Source organism: Halichoerus grypus, chromosome 12 (assembly GCF_964656455.1).
Source record: "Halichoerus grypus chromosome 12, mHalGry1.hap1.1, whole genome shotgun sequence".
Classification (NCBI taxonomy): Eukaryota; Metazoa; Chordata; class Mammalia; order Carnivora; family Phocidae; genus Halichoerus; species Halichoerus grypus.
The window spans coordinates 35,421,113-35,437,540 of NC_135723.1; the positions used below are offsets into that span (position 1 = coordinate 35,421,113).

At 44.0% G+C, this 16,428-nt stretch overlaps 1 protein-coding gene across 4 annotated transcripts in view; it reads left to right on the forward strand.

The window, feature by feature from the left end:
- The window catches only part of CDK14 (cyclin dependent kinase 14), a 543,473-nt gene extending 534,091 nt beyond the window's left edge, over positions 1-9,382 (forward strand). For all 4 annotated transcript variants that reach the window (XM_078059238.1, XM_078059237.1, XM_036071484.2 and 1 more), the window contains one exon: positions 5,956-9,382. The gene's annotated coding sequence lies outside the window, so the exon portion shown is untranslated. The remainder of the gene's footprint in view (positions 1-5,955) is intronic.
- The last annotated feature ends 7,046 nt before the right edge of the window (positions 9,383-16,428 follow it).

Consider the following 16,428-nt stretch of genomic DNA (forward strand, 5'->3'; position numbering starts at 1 on the left):
ATTCCAGCATGACAGAAATTCATTCCTCACAGCCACTAGATTTGGCACAAAGATAACCTAATTTTTCCATATTGACTGAATGTTTAATTTTTATTCCCTTTTTTTAAAGCATGTCATTAATTGCATATCTATCTTGAAATGACTCCTTATTTACCAGTGGTTTGGATTCTGCATTTGAAAAGAAGATTGGAATTGGTTTTAGTTTAGATAAGAAACAGATAAAAACTGAACTTGGTCAAATGCTATCCGTTGTTTTTCTCGAAGATAACTTCATGATTTTATAATTCTATACTGTTTTTGCTATTGTGAGGCAGCTTTCTCTCTGTCAAATTTTAATAATTCTTCCCTCTCTATTAGGCATCTTAACAAAGAGTCTCTGAAACAGAAATGAGCGGATTACCCTATAGCCTCACATACATCCTGGTGAATATCCTGTTCACAATTTAGGCGATGAAAGGAAAACCTACAGTTGTTTTAATTTGGAACCAAAATAATCACTTCTCTCCAATGAGGCTTAGAGGGGAAGAAAATGGGCCAGAGTCTTCCTGTAGGGGGGAAAAAAAAAAGATACTTCGCAGAGGGGCAATGCAGCAGGGGGAAAAAATAAAATAAAAAAATAAAACAAGCACAAAACCTTAGAGTGGGTAAATAGGCTAGTGAAAGAAAGGCCATCTGATCGCATTGGCAGCACCCTGAGCTGGGGTCCTCAGCGGCATGGTCCCGCCAGCGTGTAAACTGCACGTGTGTGTGTAGGGGGGGTGTGTGTGTATGTACACACAGAGATTTAATGGGGAGCACAGAGGGAATTAGAAAGAGCCAGGTCCGTTTTTAATTTGGGTCTGTTTGCTTGCATTTAGCACTTAAGGGCTTCTACATTCAGTTTGCTCAAAAGAGTGATGAAGCACTCCTTGCTTATGCCTCAAATCAGAAATGCATGAAGTGCAGCTGCAGAGATAATACATTTTCCCCAAAGGCTTTGGCTGAGCAAATTAGGTGTCAATGGGGTGCCTGCGCAGGCAGTACTCTCTCTAATTAGTCTCTTGAGCCTAGTTGGTGGCGGGTATGAGATGATCTAATCAATTGGTCTGTGTCTGATGGTTGGTGTAAAAATCCTACCAGGCAGACTCTCTCCCACAGGTCACCCACCTGCACAGCGGGACTGCTCATTTTCATTTTTCATCTCCTCCGTCACATGATGCTGACAGTTGGTTTTAAGAAAATTGAATCCAAAAAATATCTAGTTCAGAGGGCACATGGGTCAGAACAAAGTTGCATTATGGGTACCAGCGATCCAATTAATTAATATTTATAGCTGAGAAGCTCTATGTAGATATTTCTGAATAAGGACTTTATCAATAAAATCCAATTTCTTTAAAACATTCGTTTCTAGGGAAAGAACATTGTAAAAGCAGAAAGCAAGATAAAAATGGCATCCGTTAATCTGATGATATATATACCTATGAGTTGATGCACACTTAGTTGAGCTTATGGTCATATTCACTGTTCATTTGTATTGTATATGTGGTCTATTTTAATAATCAATTAAATGTAAGGGAAGGACATCCATTGCTATTATATTTTGCTTCCCTGGGAATGTTGTATCCCCTCACTCCTTCTACCCACCTCCCCACACATCAAACGTATGATTACATTTAGATCTTAAGGAATTTTTCTAGCAGTAAATTGACCTACCTTACATGTAGTCCTTGAAAATTGAAACTAATGCTGAGGCTGCCCAGGGAGGGGGAAGGGGCATCCCGTGCTGCTGATGAACGGTGTCAGGCAGAGTACCTGGCACAATTTGGGCTATAGAGTCATCTCATATAGATGGGAAAGAGGCTACCTCTCATTGGCACCTCCCTTCTTTTTTATTCCTGGCTCCTTCCATTAAATGTCTGAGCCCAAACCTAAGTAAAGGACTTATCCATAATCACCGTGTTCACCATTTATTATCCAATTACTATTATTATGCATTATGCTTTATTATCCAATTCCTGCTTATGCCTTGGGTTAGGTACATACTATTCTTCTAGAGATTACACTTAAAGAAGGCAAAGACAAACACCATCAATGGCTAAAAAAAAAAAGGTTGAATCAACCCAACAGGATAGTGACATGCCACAGATTATGGTGACAACATCGTTTATTATTATGTCAAATCAGATACCCTGAAAATCACATCATTCAAATAGAATGTCATGAGGTTAAAAAAAAAAAAAAAAAGCTTGGCGCACAGGAAGGTGTTAATTCCACCCACCTTTCTTGGCTCGGGGTGTGTCCGTGGATGGCCGGCTCTGCCCCCCACACGGTGCTCTTTCAGCAAGAGCACAGGCGCAGCACTTGCCCTCTGTCAGTGTGCCATGAGGGAACCCTACTTCTAAAAACATACTCCACTCCCAAATGTTCAGATTCCACCTTCTTCCTTTCTATTCATTCAGCAGGGGTTTCCTGAGTATCTGAGCAGGGGCTTGGCTATGCTCTAGGGACACAACAGTCAACAAAACCAGGTTTAATCAAGAACATAATGATGCCACCTGCCTCCTTACTTGCTCCCTCACAGGAAATGTCCCCACACGGGAGGGACATTTGAAGTCACTCGTTCAGGAGGTCAGCCTGGGCAGGTCTGCGTTCTGTGGATTAAAGTGGTAGAATGGAGGAGAGCCAGGTCATGACTACAGTCGGCCCTTGAACAACACGGGTTCCAACGACCCAAGTCTGTACTTACATGCTGATTTTTTTGATAAATAAAGAACAGTACTGTAAATGTATTTTCCCTTATGATTTTCTTAATAACGTTTTCTTTGTTCTAGCTGACTGTATTGTAGGAATATAGTACATGATACATATATAAAATATATGTTAACCAGCTGTTCGTGTTACCAGTAAATCTTCCAGTCAACGGTAGGCAGTTAGTAGTTAAGTTTTTGGGAGTCAAAAGTTCTATGCAGATTTTCAACTGTGCAAGGGGCCAGTGCCCCAATCCCTGCATTGTTCAAGGGTCAACTATATGTCATTTCTGTGTGGCAGTAGGAACTCATGCCTAGGTAAGCACATATCAGGACAAACCCACAGCTCTTCCATTTGTCCAGGGTGGGTGGGCAGGCTTCCTGGAAGAGCTTCAGTCTCTGTTTAAGCAACATGGAAGAGAAAGAGCATTTTTTCATCTGCTTAATAAAAATGTCAGGTTTGGTAGCAGGCTTGGGGACTAGCTGAAGATGCATGTGGACAGGAGTGTTGGAAATGTTGCAGGGACAAGTGCTCTCTGTCTTTGATGTCATGGGCCTCAGGAAAGATGTCAGTGCAGAAGCCAGAATGCATGATTACATGGGAGCCACAGGTAGAGCACAAGATGGATTTACTTCATTTCCCTGGGAGAATGGGGGCTAAGGCAGTTGGTCTCCTTTAGTTATTTTTGCTAGGGTGGTCACTTGTTTAAGAAGAGATCTGGGCAGCCTGGCAGGGGTGAGGGCTGGCCAAGTGAGCCACAAGCAGCAAGTATTTGAGATAATATCTGAGGAGTTTGGACTTAGTGATAACAAAGAGCTTCCACCGAGGCTTCTCCCTCCACCCCCGGCCTCTCCCAGAAACTTAAGGTAAGGGCTTTTTGTCTCAGTCACTGAGGACGGAGAACTCTTAAGAATGGAATGTTACCTCTATCTCATACCACATACAAAAATTAACTCAAAATGGATTGAAGATCTAAATGTAAGAATTAAAACTATAAAACTCTTAGAAGAAAATGTAAATCTTCATAACCTTAAGTTTGACAATGGATTTTTAGATATGACACCAAAACCATAAGCAACAAAAGAAAAAAAATGGATAAATTGGACTTTATCCTAATTAAAATGTGCATCAAAGAACATTATCAACAGAGTGAAGAGACAGTCCACAAAATGGGAGTAAATATTTTTCAAATCAAGGGATTGATTTGGTAACATTGGGGGTTACCAAAATATATAAAAAGTCCTACAACTCAACAACAAAAAGACCAACAACCCAGTTTAAAAGCAGGCAAAGGACTTGGAATACATATTTCTCCAAAGAAGACATACAGATGGCCAACAAGCACACGAAAAGGTGCTCAGCCTAACTAATCATTAGGTAAATGCAAATCAAAACCACAATGAGATACCAGTTCACCCCGCTAGGATGTCTGCAATCCAAAAAAAAAAAAAAAAACAGAAAATAACAAATATTGGCAAGGGTGTTGTGGAGAAATTGGAACCTTTGTGTATCGCTGGTGGTAATATAAAATGGGGCAGCCACTGTGGAAAATAGTTTGCCAGTTCTCCAAAAGTTAAACATAAAATTGCCATATGGCCCAGCAATTCCACTCCTCGGTATTTACCCAAAAGAATCGGAAAACAGGTATTTAAATACTTGCACATGAATGTTCATAGCAGCACTATTCATAATAGCAAAAAGGTGAAAACAATCCAGATATACATCAACTCATGAATGGCTAAACAAAACGTGGTATATCCATTGGCCACAACAAGGGATGAAGTTCTGATACATGCTACAACATGGATGGACGTTACGCTAAGTGAAAGAAGCCAGACACAACAGGTCACATATTGTATGATTCTGTTCGTATGAAATATCCAGAATAGGTAAATACGTAGAGACAGAAAGCAGACTGGTGGATGCCAGGGAGCTGCAGCAAGAGGAGAATGGGACTGCTTCAAGGGTGTAGGATCTCCTTTGGGGGTAGCAAAAATGTTCTGGAACTAGACAGAGGGGGTGTTTGGATAACATTGTGAATATCCTAAATGCCACTAAATTATATGCCTTACAATGGTTAATTTTAGGTTCTGTGAATTTCACCTCAATGAAAAAGAAAGGATGGAAGGTTAACCTTCCAAAAAATCATCCTATTAAGCAGAGGAAATGAGTCGAGAGAAGGGAGGATGCTGTTCTTAACAGCAAGCTGGAACTTTTTGCTTTCTTGGTCAAGGTAGTAGTAGAGTTCTTGGCACGACAGCCTGTGTGACGAGCAGTGGGACAGCTGTGTCTCAACAAAAGGTCAAGTTTCCTTCCCTGCTTGGGAAGATGACAGTGTAGCAGTGTAGACGGGAACAAACAGGCCTAAGCAGGCCTCAGTGACCTTGAGCTTTAAATGGAAATGAGGAGTTCGTTCTGGGCCTGGAGCCTCTGGGCTGTGTGACTTGATCCTGGGAGTGTTTCTTTTCAGCCTTCCTGGCAAGACATTACTTTCCCATCCTAGGGACTCAATGAAAATGCTTAAGGACCAAACAGAAATGTGGAGAGGAAGAGAGAGAACATTCCTTCTTTCCCCTTGACCCGCTCACAGGGAAGTAGTTACCAAGTTTAAGCAGGCACAGGTTAAACTGGAAATGCACAGCCGTATGCAGGACACGAGGCTGGCAATTCAGGTCATGCTGGCCAATTCTCACTCTGCTGAAACTAGGTCTGATAATAGGCAACCAAGGAATTATATACAGCCGGGCTTTTTATAAAGCATGTATGTGATCCCTTTTTCTATTTCATGCCCATAAAAATGAACACGAGGATATGTCCTTTTAATGGTCTGTATGATGCTACAGGCACTTAATTAAGACCAGTATTACTACTAATGATTCGGGGAAGGAAATTTGCTGACTTTCTTCTAAATAATCCAAGAAGAGGTTAGATCATTTAAATTCATGGAGTTAAATTATTTTAAGGGGAGAAAATGGAGTCAGAACATTTGCTTATCATGGTACGAGGACTGTTTTGGTGAAGGAGACCCCTCTGCCTCCCATAAGTGCGCTCGGGGTGGCTGCCGAGAAAATGGATAGACTTACTTTTGGCCTGACCAATTTTGATGTCTCGTGTAATTTAGAAAAAAATGAATGATGTAAGTTGTTTGTTTTTGGTTTTGGGTTTTTTTTGGTGTTTTTGTTTTTGTTTTTGTTTACATATAGCAATTTTCTCTTTTCCTCCTTCCAGGATTAAGTTGTCATCATTCTGGGAAGAAAAAAAAACATTAACGAAGTGGCCAATAATACGAAGGGAATGACGGATCAGTTTCCTTCCCCTCCCTGTGGTGGATTTCACTTACAAGAAAATTGAAGCTGGCAAGACCCTGTTTTCTCTGCAATTTATTTAAAACCTTGCACGCATTTGGATACCTTGTGATTTCCAAGAACTATGTGAAGATTAAGCTTTGCTTACTGATACATGGCATGTATTCTTTTCAGTCTTTTGTGTTTGATTTTGTTTGATTTCCCTCTGCAGTGCAGCGTCTCTGTAAAGGTTTTTATGCTTTCACCAGCCATGTCTTAAATACATTAAGACAACACATTTGGTGTTCACACTTCTTCAGTAATGTCTGTACTTGAAAGCCACATAGTGGCATAAAACAATGTGTGTTTTCTTTAAGAGCAGTGTACATTTTGCAACCACCAGGAAGGAAATTTTTAGCTAAAGCAAACCCCTGTTCTCAGGCTGACTTGACAACTTGGTCCCTAGCTGTGGGGCCCCACTTGTCGCTTACCTTTTGAGGACATCTGCAAATGTGGTTTTTTTCTTGGAAATAACTGCACATGTATATAGGATATTGGAATCTGCTTAGCATTTTCAAGCCACATAGCATGACTGTTTTCCAAGCAGGTTGGAAGTAAAGAAACAAATCTCAAGCATTAAGAACAAAGACAGGGATAAATTGCTTACTTTTCAACCTCTGGAAATTGAGGTGACTTTTTACATGTTTTCTGGGTTTTGTCAACATCTTATATTTTCCATCCACTCTGTTATGCTTCAGGAGCATTTTCTAAGTGGAGGAGAAAAGAATGAGGAACAGAATGCTTACAACTTGGGTGCAAAAGAATTGTATCTGCTGGATGAGCCCCAAAAGCCATCTTGTCTAGTTACCATTTTAAAAAGCAAATTACAGAGTTATCCAGAGTTAAAAATTTGCTCATTTACACCAAAGCACCTTTACATTATACTTTCTAAAACATTCCAAGCTGATTGGAAGACATCATTGGGGACCTTAACTTTAACCAGTCTCCTGGAAAAACTGTTTGAACGCAGGTTGTAGAAACAATGCAGGAGTCTTGCTTTCAAGATGGCAAGGGAAAAAGAAAGGCCCAGCTTCCCTTATTAAGAAGATGAGGGGCCTCAAAGGATGAAGGCGCTTATGTGACAAGGAGGGAAAAGTGGACTGGGCACGCGCTGTGCTTTGATGGGGAGGGCGAGCTGCCTGACGCAGGCCTTCTCCCAGTGGGGCCGGCCTCGCTGCACAACCCCAAATAATACTGAGGCCAACGGGGCAGTTATGGAACTTCATCTAAAGCATGAAACCTAGCCCCTCAGGACACCCAATTCCTGTGGAAATACTTTTCATGTACGTTGTTTTACATTTTCCTGTTGGTCAGAAAGAAGGAGAGATTGAGAACTTGAAATGCATCGCACTTTTTAGGATCAAGACTAGGAATTATGAGCCAGTTTGGCAAAGGCATTCTCTGAAAGTCCCGTGAGGGAAAAGCTTCTTTCTGGTCAAAGCCAGTGTTCCTAGGGAATTGGACCCAGAACTTCTAAGCATTAAAAGGGCACCTTCCCTGGAGTGGGGCATGAATAAATATGTCAAGGTCACAATCCATCCTATTCAGAAGTAGCATTCATTGAAAGCTTCTAGGTGCAAAGCAAAGAATTACTTACTAATTGATTTTAAAGAGAGCAAAAGTTACCCAAGGCTAGAGTGTTTACTGTTTGCTACCTAGAAGTCTTTCCCATTCTTCTCTCGGACATTCCAACCCATTGGAAGTCTTTAGTGATATTTTAATGTGTGCTTAAATTAGGATTCCTTAACATAAATAGGGAGAGAAAATTTTACATACAATCAAGAACAGCCTTGCCTGTGATTGGTTTTGAATTATTTCTTTGGGGGAGAGGCATAACTTTTGTATTTTACTAACTTTAAACCAAGAGCAGCTGATGATTAAATCTTGCTATTTAATAAGCTTTCTAAGTTGAACATTTGAAAATATTTAATATTAAGAGACTTCGATTAGGAATGTTAGTGTCATTCAGAGATATCTGCCCCTGTCATAGGCAGCTTCTCTCGGGAGAGGAAACATAATGCTACTCAGTGTGGAGGGAAATCTGTTTTTTACACAGACATGTGTCTCAGAAGGTCTCATTTAGGAGGTTTGTAGCTCCCCAGTCTTGTCCTCAGTACAGAAAATCCAAAGTTGGGTTTGTCTCTCTCCCCTCTCCTCTCCTATTGGCAATCCGTCTTCCCACCTCCTCTCTCCCCGCCCCCTCCCACGGAGGGCAGCCATGAAAATCATTACAGAATGTGTTCATTAGCAGATTTATTATTCTATTGAGAAAGCACTGGAATGTTTTGTGAGATTATTTTTATATGAAGGACTAGCCTGAATTCATACAGCTGGAATATTAGGAACTCATTAGCATGGTGATGGTATCAGTGCAACGTCAGTGCACGCACAGGATTCTGAAAGAAACTTTGGGACATTGCCATTTTCTTAAAGGAACAGTTTGGTTGACTTAAAGATGCAGGATACATAAGACATGAAAAAATGTCTTTGCAGTGCTCAAAGGAAAAACAAAAAACAGGGGACATAAGGCAGGGGTGGCTGTCCATCCACTGAAAAAAGGGTGAGAAGCTATTTCTACCTCCCAAGAGTAGTAAGAGAAGTTTCCAGGGGAGCCTCCAGGTTTGCAGAGAAAGCAAGACCTCTTGGTATCTTTCCCTCAGTGTGTACATGAAAGCCAGTGTAATTAATACCCTAGGTTATGTGTCTATATAAAATACTCATCTGTGAATAGTACTTACTGGTTTTGTAATCTTTGTTACATAAGAGGATGTTTAGGCTGTACATACTGGGGTAGATTTTTCCCTGCCCCCTATACATAGGAAGATGCTGCATAATTGCACATAACTTCTATCTCTCTTACTGGCTTGTAGGCAGAGGAAACCACGTATGTTACTGCCTTGCAATTTTCTCATATACCAAAAACAACAATAACAAAAAGGTCTCAAGTAAAATAAGCAATCTCCTATTTTCATTCCCCTTCCTACAGCAGCATATTTTAGAGGCACATACAAAATCTACATTCTCTAGTTGGGAGTGGATTTTTTTTCTTTTATCTTTTTTTTTTATTTTTGTATGATACACTAAGATGTGTACTTTCTAGCAGAGGGTCGGTACCTAAGAAATGTGTTAGCATCATTCAGAAAACTATTATACTCCAAAATGAAACATAGTAAGGAGAATGGAATAATACATGTTGCATATTTGTTACCAAGTGTAATTTGTCTGTATTATGAAAGATGTAATGGTTTGTCAGCTGTCACTGTTGTTTTCTTGTAACATGATATGGAATAAAGTATAGCAGAATCTCTGTACATTTTCTTGGTACATCTTCTTGGTGCCCAGTAACACCATAGAGTGTCAAACATTGTCTTAAAAACTCTTAGGCACAGTCATTTTTGGAGTGAAATAAAGCAAACAGGTAAGGCCCTTGGATGTGGGAAGGAATGAGTTAGCTGGAATGTTCCAGGAGTCTGTTAAAAGCTCCCCTCACACACTTTTTTTTAAAGCTTTTATTTTTTTAAGTAATCTCTACACCCAACGTGGGGCTGGAACCTACATCCCTGAGATCATGAGTTGCATGCTCTATCCACTGAGCCAGCCAGGAGCCCCAAGCCCTCCCTTTTTTGATATGGTTTGTCAGATTTGGGTAAAGGGGTAGAGGCTACATAGAACAAGTCTGTGTTTTCTTGGAATTGTTCACAATTCCACCAGCTCCTTAATGACATCCACCACACGTTCCATGCATCTGAACCGATCTGGGTTTGTTTAATGACAATCCTATTTATCTTTTATTGTCTCTTTCTTAATTATCTTGTACATATTCTAAGATGAGGTGAGTAGGTTACCCTCCCCTCAATACAAATCAAAGCTTCAGCTCAGCATGCCCACATTCTGCCAGAAGCATCCTTCCCTGAGCTGAGCATACTTCCCTGAACACCACCTAGTGGGCGCCTGCACTTGGATTGACAGGGCCACCTCGGAAAGCCAGTCACATTTCTGTCATCACCTCCTCCTGGTCGGACCTGTCAGCTTCACAACTGCAAACAACGCCCATCCCCCCTCCCCCATGATTTCATAAATTGCTAATAGTGTTCGTGCCAGGTACAGTTATCAATTTATAGATATGCTATTTGGTGATTTTAAAATGCTTGCCCTTGAAGGGGCACCTGGGTGGCTCAGTCAGTTGAGTGTCTGACTCTTGATTTCAGCTCAGGTCATGATCTCAGGGTCGTGAGATCGAGCCCCGTGTCCGGATCTGTGCTCAGCGGGGAGTCTGCTTGAAATTCTTTCTCCCTCTGCTCTCGCTCTGCTCCTCCCACTCATGAGCTGTCTCACACTCTCTCTCAAATAGAGAAACAAATCTTTTTTGAAAACGCTTACCCTTGAAGGCAAAAACGCATTTCAGGTCCTGCGTTCGGATGACCCAGGACGCCTGGCTTTCCCCTGCAAGACCCTCACTCACCAGCAGCGGTGCCTCAGGTTATCCTTCCCTTGCTCCTCTCCCACAACTGAGTTTGTGAGCCCTTCACAAGCTTAACATTGTCACAGATTTCAGAGTTTCTAAGCCTTTCTCAAGCTTAACCTTCTCACAAAACCAAATGTCCGTGTTCTCAGCCAACGCACATCCCATTCCAGAAGAGCTCGGGCGAGCCTCCACGGCTTCTGCGCCCCACCTGGCCCTGCTGTTCCCCCCACAGCAGCAGGTCAGCCGTGCCAAGGACACGTGCGTTTCTGCACGGCCCTGCCGCCACCAGGGGCTTCTGAGACAGGAGACTGTGTAAAGGCGGACTTCGTGGTAGCCAAGGCAGAGACAATGAGACACGAGGCAAATTTCTCAGTTCGACGGGAGCCAGAAATCACCCTGCGAACCGCGTGGAGTTAGAGAAGTGCCGAAAGAATAAGCGCTTTCTGGGAGGAGTTTCCGGGCGTGGGCCACCGTCCTGCTTCCAGCGGCCGCGGCGGCGCGCGTGCCCACGTGGGGATCACTCGCGCTCCCGCGCTGGAGCCTCGCTGCGCCATTTAATCCTCTGAGCTCTTGATAAAAGACAGAAGGAGCAAGAGGGCTGGTCTCTACAAGACGCCAAAGAATTAGCTTTGAGGAATATCTTGAACGTTTTAAATGTGGCCATCGAGATGACAGTCCCCTGTGGGCTCCGTAATTGCCCAGCGTCCGCTGCTTTTTCCGCAGAGCTGTTGCAGCTCGGCCGGGTTGGAGGATGTGCCGGGCGCTGGCTGGGACGAGCAGTTAGAGTCGGGAGGGCGGCACTCGCAGAGTTGCCATTGGCCCCCAGAGTGAACAGAAAGCAGAGGGGAAGGTGTTGGAGCAACCCTGTGCCACTGGGTTAACACGTACGGTCGCTGCATAATGGCGGGCATTGTCAGTCCCCGCAATGAGGACCCCACAGTGGCCCAGCAGCCTGCTGCTACCAGTGGGTGGTGGCGTTATGGGCATTAGCTTTGAGAAGCTTATACAGCAGAGGGGGCTAGGATAAAGGACACAAATCAGGGGAAAACTGACAAGATTAAAAAAAAATCCAAGGCCTCGTATTTACTGTTCATCCCCCATGCTCTCGGTGTACTATATTGTGTGTGTCGAGTCCTGCTGAGCGAGAGCCAGGCACAATAATAGCTCGGAGCAGCCTTGCAGCCCCACAGCCAGCCTCTGCCATGGTGCTGGCTCTGCTGGGGGAGAATGGGATCCTGATAGAGTTGTCTTTTTTGTCCTTCCCTGTGAGACCACCAATAATTATGGAGGGCACGCTGCAAAGATGGGGTAAGGGTGGCCCACTGGAGTGTATCCTGAGAAGTGACCCAGCAGGGGTCCCGGCGAAGGTGTGCGCAACCGGAGTCCAAGGCGGGCCTGCCTGACAGAGGCACACAATGCTGGGCTCGCCCAGGGACGCGTGTTTGAACCAGCAGTTCAAGGATTTCAAGAAGTAGAAATGAAACTTGGCTTTAGACATCATACCACGGTGGGAAACAATGATCCCTTTTCCTCGCTCCTCCTTCAGCCAAATCAGGTAACTGGGGACCTTGTGTCCTCAGAGAAAGGCTGTAATCCACTCAGATCCTTGGGGAAAGTAGGCACAGGTCCCGTAACCTGATTCTGCCTTACATTTGAGGAATTCCGATCCTCACGTTACGTTCGCTTAGCCCAGTGGTTCACGGCCCTGGCTCTCATTAGACTCATGGGGACATCTTCAAAACACCCCAAACCCAGACCAATTCATCCTAAAATATTCAGAGTGGGGCCCTGGCATTGGTCTGTTTGGGGAGCTCACCAGGTGACTCTGTTGAGCAGACCTACACGAGAACTGCTAGAATCTTCCCTTCCTCCTGTCTGTTGCTGTAGGGGTAGGGTAGGCAAACTTTTTCTGTAAGAGCCAGGGAGCAGGTATGTTCAGCTTCCCAGGCCAGACAGCCTCTGTCACAACTCCTTACTCTGCTGTTGTAGCATGAAAGCAGCCGTGCCCAATACACACACGAGTGGGTTTGGGTTTGGCTGTGTGCCAGTCACACAATCCATGGGCACTGTAGTTTGAATTGCATATAATTTCCACATATCGTGAAATATTTTTCTTTTGATTTTTTTAAACACTATTTGTAAATGCAAAACCCATTTTTAGCTCACAGCCTATATAAAAACATACAGTGGGCAAGAATTTGCCCGGGGTCTGTAGCTTGCTTACCTTGGCTTAGAATACAACCCTGGTAATGGGGGAGGCAAGGAGCACCCCTGACATTTGCTGGGCCCAGGGTAGAGTCCAAATGGAGGCCCACATAGCTTATATCTAAATATTTAAAAATACAAATCCAACTAACAAAATGTCAAATATATTCTGTTCTCTTACCTGGACAAATACGTCTTCATAATAGCCTGGAAGGCCAGGGTTGCACTTAGAATTGCGGAACTTCTCGAAGTTCTTCTCCAAAACGTGTCAGCATGTAGAGCACCCGGTTCAAGCCCCCTCTGCTGCTTTTCACTTCCCACTCCTAGCTCTAGGGGTGTGGATCCCGAGTGAGAGGCTTCACGTGCATGGGTATCAACACCCCTGCTCCCACATCCATACTCTGTCCTACCCTTGGCAAACAGCCCCTCCTTGGCCAACCCTTGGGGACCAGGTGCCTATCCTCAGGGAAGGCGCTTGAGGGGGAAGACTCCATATACCGAGAGAATTCCAGAGTCCCAGACATGTGGAATATATGGAGTAGAAGTGGGGGAGGTAGGTTCCTGTTGAGCATGACACCATGAATTCCTCATTCTGGAGTAGGGGGTGGGAGTGGTCTGCCTGCAGAGCCAGACCCTTTAAAATGGGAACCAGAACAGGAGCCCCTCTTGCCTGGGTTTAAGGGCAGTGCTGTTGGGTGATAAGAGCCTGAGAATTAGTTCCGGTGGGTTTTCAGATTCCTTGTGCATTTCTGTTGACCCACTCTACTCCAAAGCCATAGAAATGGGCCCTATAATGTGAGGCAGAACCACTGTGACAAAAGGGAAAAAAAAAAAATGGTTTTAGTCTCTCTCTTAGAATTAAAGGATCTGGCCTCCTCTCAGTCAGGTCCTGGAACCAGCTGGTACCAGTTCACAAAAACCAAAGGTAAAATATGTAGGAATTTTGTGAGTCAGTTCTTAAATCACTGATAACTTGAAATCAGATGGGAGTATGTACACCACAAAAATGGGCAAACTGTGCAAATCAGGTCCTTTTTTTTTTCTTTCTGTTTTCTTTTTTAAGAGCTGGTTTCCCAACACACCACTGACTCTAGGCCCCTTTCCTTCCAAGCTCGTCTCCCATGTCTCCATGCTCACATCTACCTGCGCCATGCTGAACTTCCCACTGATCCCTGGATATTCCAGACCTTCTCATGGCCCTGTTCTTTTGCAGATACTGTTCCCTCGGATTAGAATGCCTTTTCCTGTTTTTCTAGCAGCCAAATTCCTATTAATACTTTTAATGTTCAAAAAGTCTCTTGCAAAGCATTCCAGAACTCCCCTCAAAATGATTCCTCCTTCCAAGTCCCCACATCACTTTGAAAATGGTAACAATAACAATAACAAGTCTTTTTTCAATCTCTTTATCCTCAAGACTGATGAGAGAGACCAAGGCCCAGTATTTAACAATTTTTTAAATAAATCAGTTAAAAGGATAATACAGATTAAACAAGAGTGGAATGGAATATAGTTTACCTTCCTAAGAAATTGTTTAGAATCCTGCAAACAACATGAACATACCACACGTGTACTCTGTGTGACTCTACACAAAGCCCTGCCCGGATCTGTGGGAGAAAGTGAAACCAAAGAGGGAAGATTTCCGGTTGTCCTCAGGAGCTCACAGAGGCAGGGGTTCCTACACCTGGCTGACCGCCCAAATCCCCTAGGGAGCTTTCTAAACATTCCTACTGAACCCCAGTCTCCGAGGTGCCAGTCTAGGCATGTGTACTTTTCAAAATCTCCTCAAGGGTTTCCGTTGGTCAGCCATGACAGCGAACCACCCTGGAGGGAAGCTGAGGTGCATAACCTTCTAACCAGTCTGTTCGTCTGTCTCAGATTTCCCCTCTACCCTCTCCCCCTGAAGATTCTATTCAAATCGCAAATCATTTGAGAGGCACTCAATTTGAGGGGAGCCTATCGGTAAGTTATTTCCTACATCTTCACAAAGCAAAAAAGGAATGGAATTCCCAGTTCTTTCCCATATTCTGTGAAGTAGTGGGAGCATTACTGAATCTGTGTACCCCTCATATGGATACCAGAGTTCCAACATGTGTTCTGATATGCTCGTCTTACTGACTCCAGAGGAGAGCCACACCCTGGGGGATGGCGCTCAATTACCCTTCGGTTTCTGTGCCTTGTTGTTGTCTGCCAAGCATATCAGAGAATTTATGGTAGGCTGAAGAAAGTAGCATTTTTTTTTCTGCTGTTGGTCATTAACATCCAGGTGAGGTTGCATGCTTTCAGTTGTTACCAAGATTGCAAACCAAACATAGTACTCTATAGGTGTCACTTAAGGATCCCCATTGCTGTTCATCCCATGTCATTGCATGACCAAATTTATTCAAATTTATTCATAAGTTTATTATCAGAATCATGCTATTTTTGTTCATCTCATTTTGTGGGCCGGCAAACAAACCCCAAGAGGACAGGTGCATCTTGACTAAAATGTTGCTGTCTTTGCATGGAAGTCATTGACTGCTGACTGAGGTCCTATCATTAGTGGCTGGGTTGGGCGGAAGGTTCATTTGGAAAGCCTAGAGGAAAGCCTGGTCCCATACTGAGGAGTAGACAGGCAGCTCTTTGCATGCGATGGAAATGGAACTTGGATGTGTGTGTCTCCCACCTTCCCCGCAATATAGAGAGCATCTGGGATGGGATGGGAAGGGGCTTCCACGTGCTGCCTTGTCAGGTACAGGTGCGCTGGAATTGATCTCAGGGTGTATTAAGGGAACTCCCAGGTGAATGCCCAGAAGAGATTAATGAAGTCAGGACACCAGGTATATAGGGACTGGCCTTGACGCTTAGTGTCAGATGAAGTTAAGACATGGTGTCAAATGGAAGTAGAAAACCGGGGGAGAGGAGAGAAAAACTGAGAACACAGTCGTCTGGACAAAGGCTGGAGATGCTGACCAGCACTTACAACTGGGTCTGCACAACCCCTATCATACCACCTCGCTAAAGAACTCCAAGGATTCCCATTCACAGACAATGAAATGTGACTGGTGCCCTCCTTGTTCCAATTACGTATTGCTGGATAACAAATCGCCCCCAAATTTAGTGTCTCCAAACAACAGTCATTTATCATCTCTCACCAGTTTCTTTGGGCAGGAGTTCAGGAGCAGTGCGGCTGAGTGGTTCTGGCTTGTGATTTCTCATGAGGCTGCAGTCAGATGGCGGCTTAGCTGGGGTCATCTTTAAAGCTTCATCACTCACATATCTGGTGCCACAGCTGGGAGGTGAAAGAGCCAGAACAGAGCACACCACTAACTTCACGTGGTTTCTCTCCAAGGTCTCCTAAGCATGAGGCTCAGGTTAGCTGGACATTTTATATGGTGGCTTGGGGCTCCAAACCACATGCACCAAGAGAACCGGGTGGAAGCTGTGTTGCTTTTTATGACCTAGTATTCTCTTTGCTGAAGTGAGTCACTAAGGCCAGCCGACATTTACAGGGAGGAGAGTTAGATTCCACCTTTCGATGGAAAAAAAATGTCAAAAACTTGTGGGCATGTTTTAAAACCTTAACAATCTGGGCGCCTGGGTGGCTCAGTTGGTTAAGCGACTGCCTTCGGCTCAGGTCATGATCCTGGAGTCCCTGGATCGAGTCCCGCATCGGGCTCCCTGCTCGGCGGGGAGCCTGCTTCTCCCTCT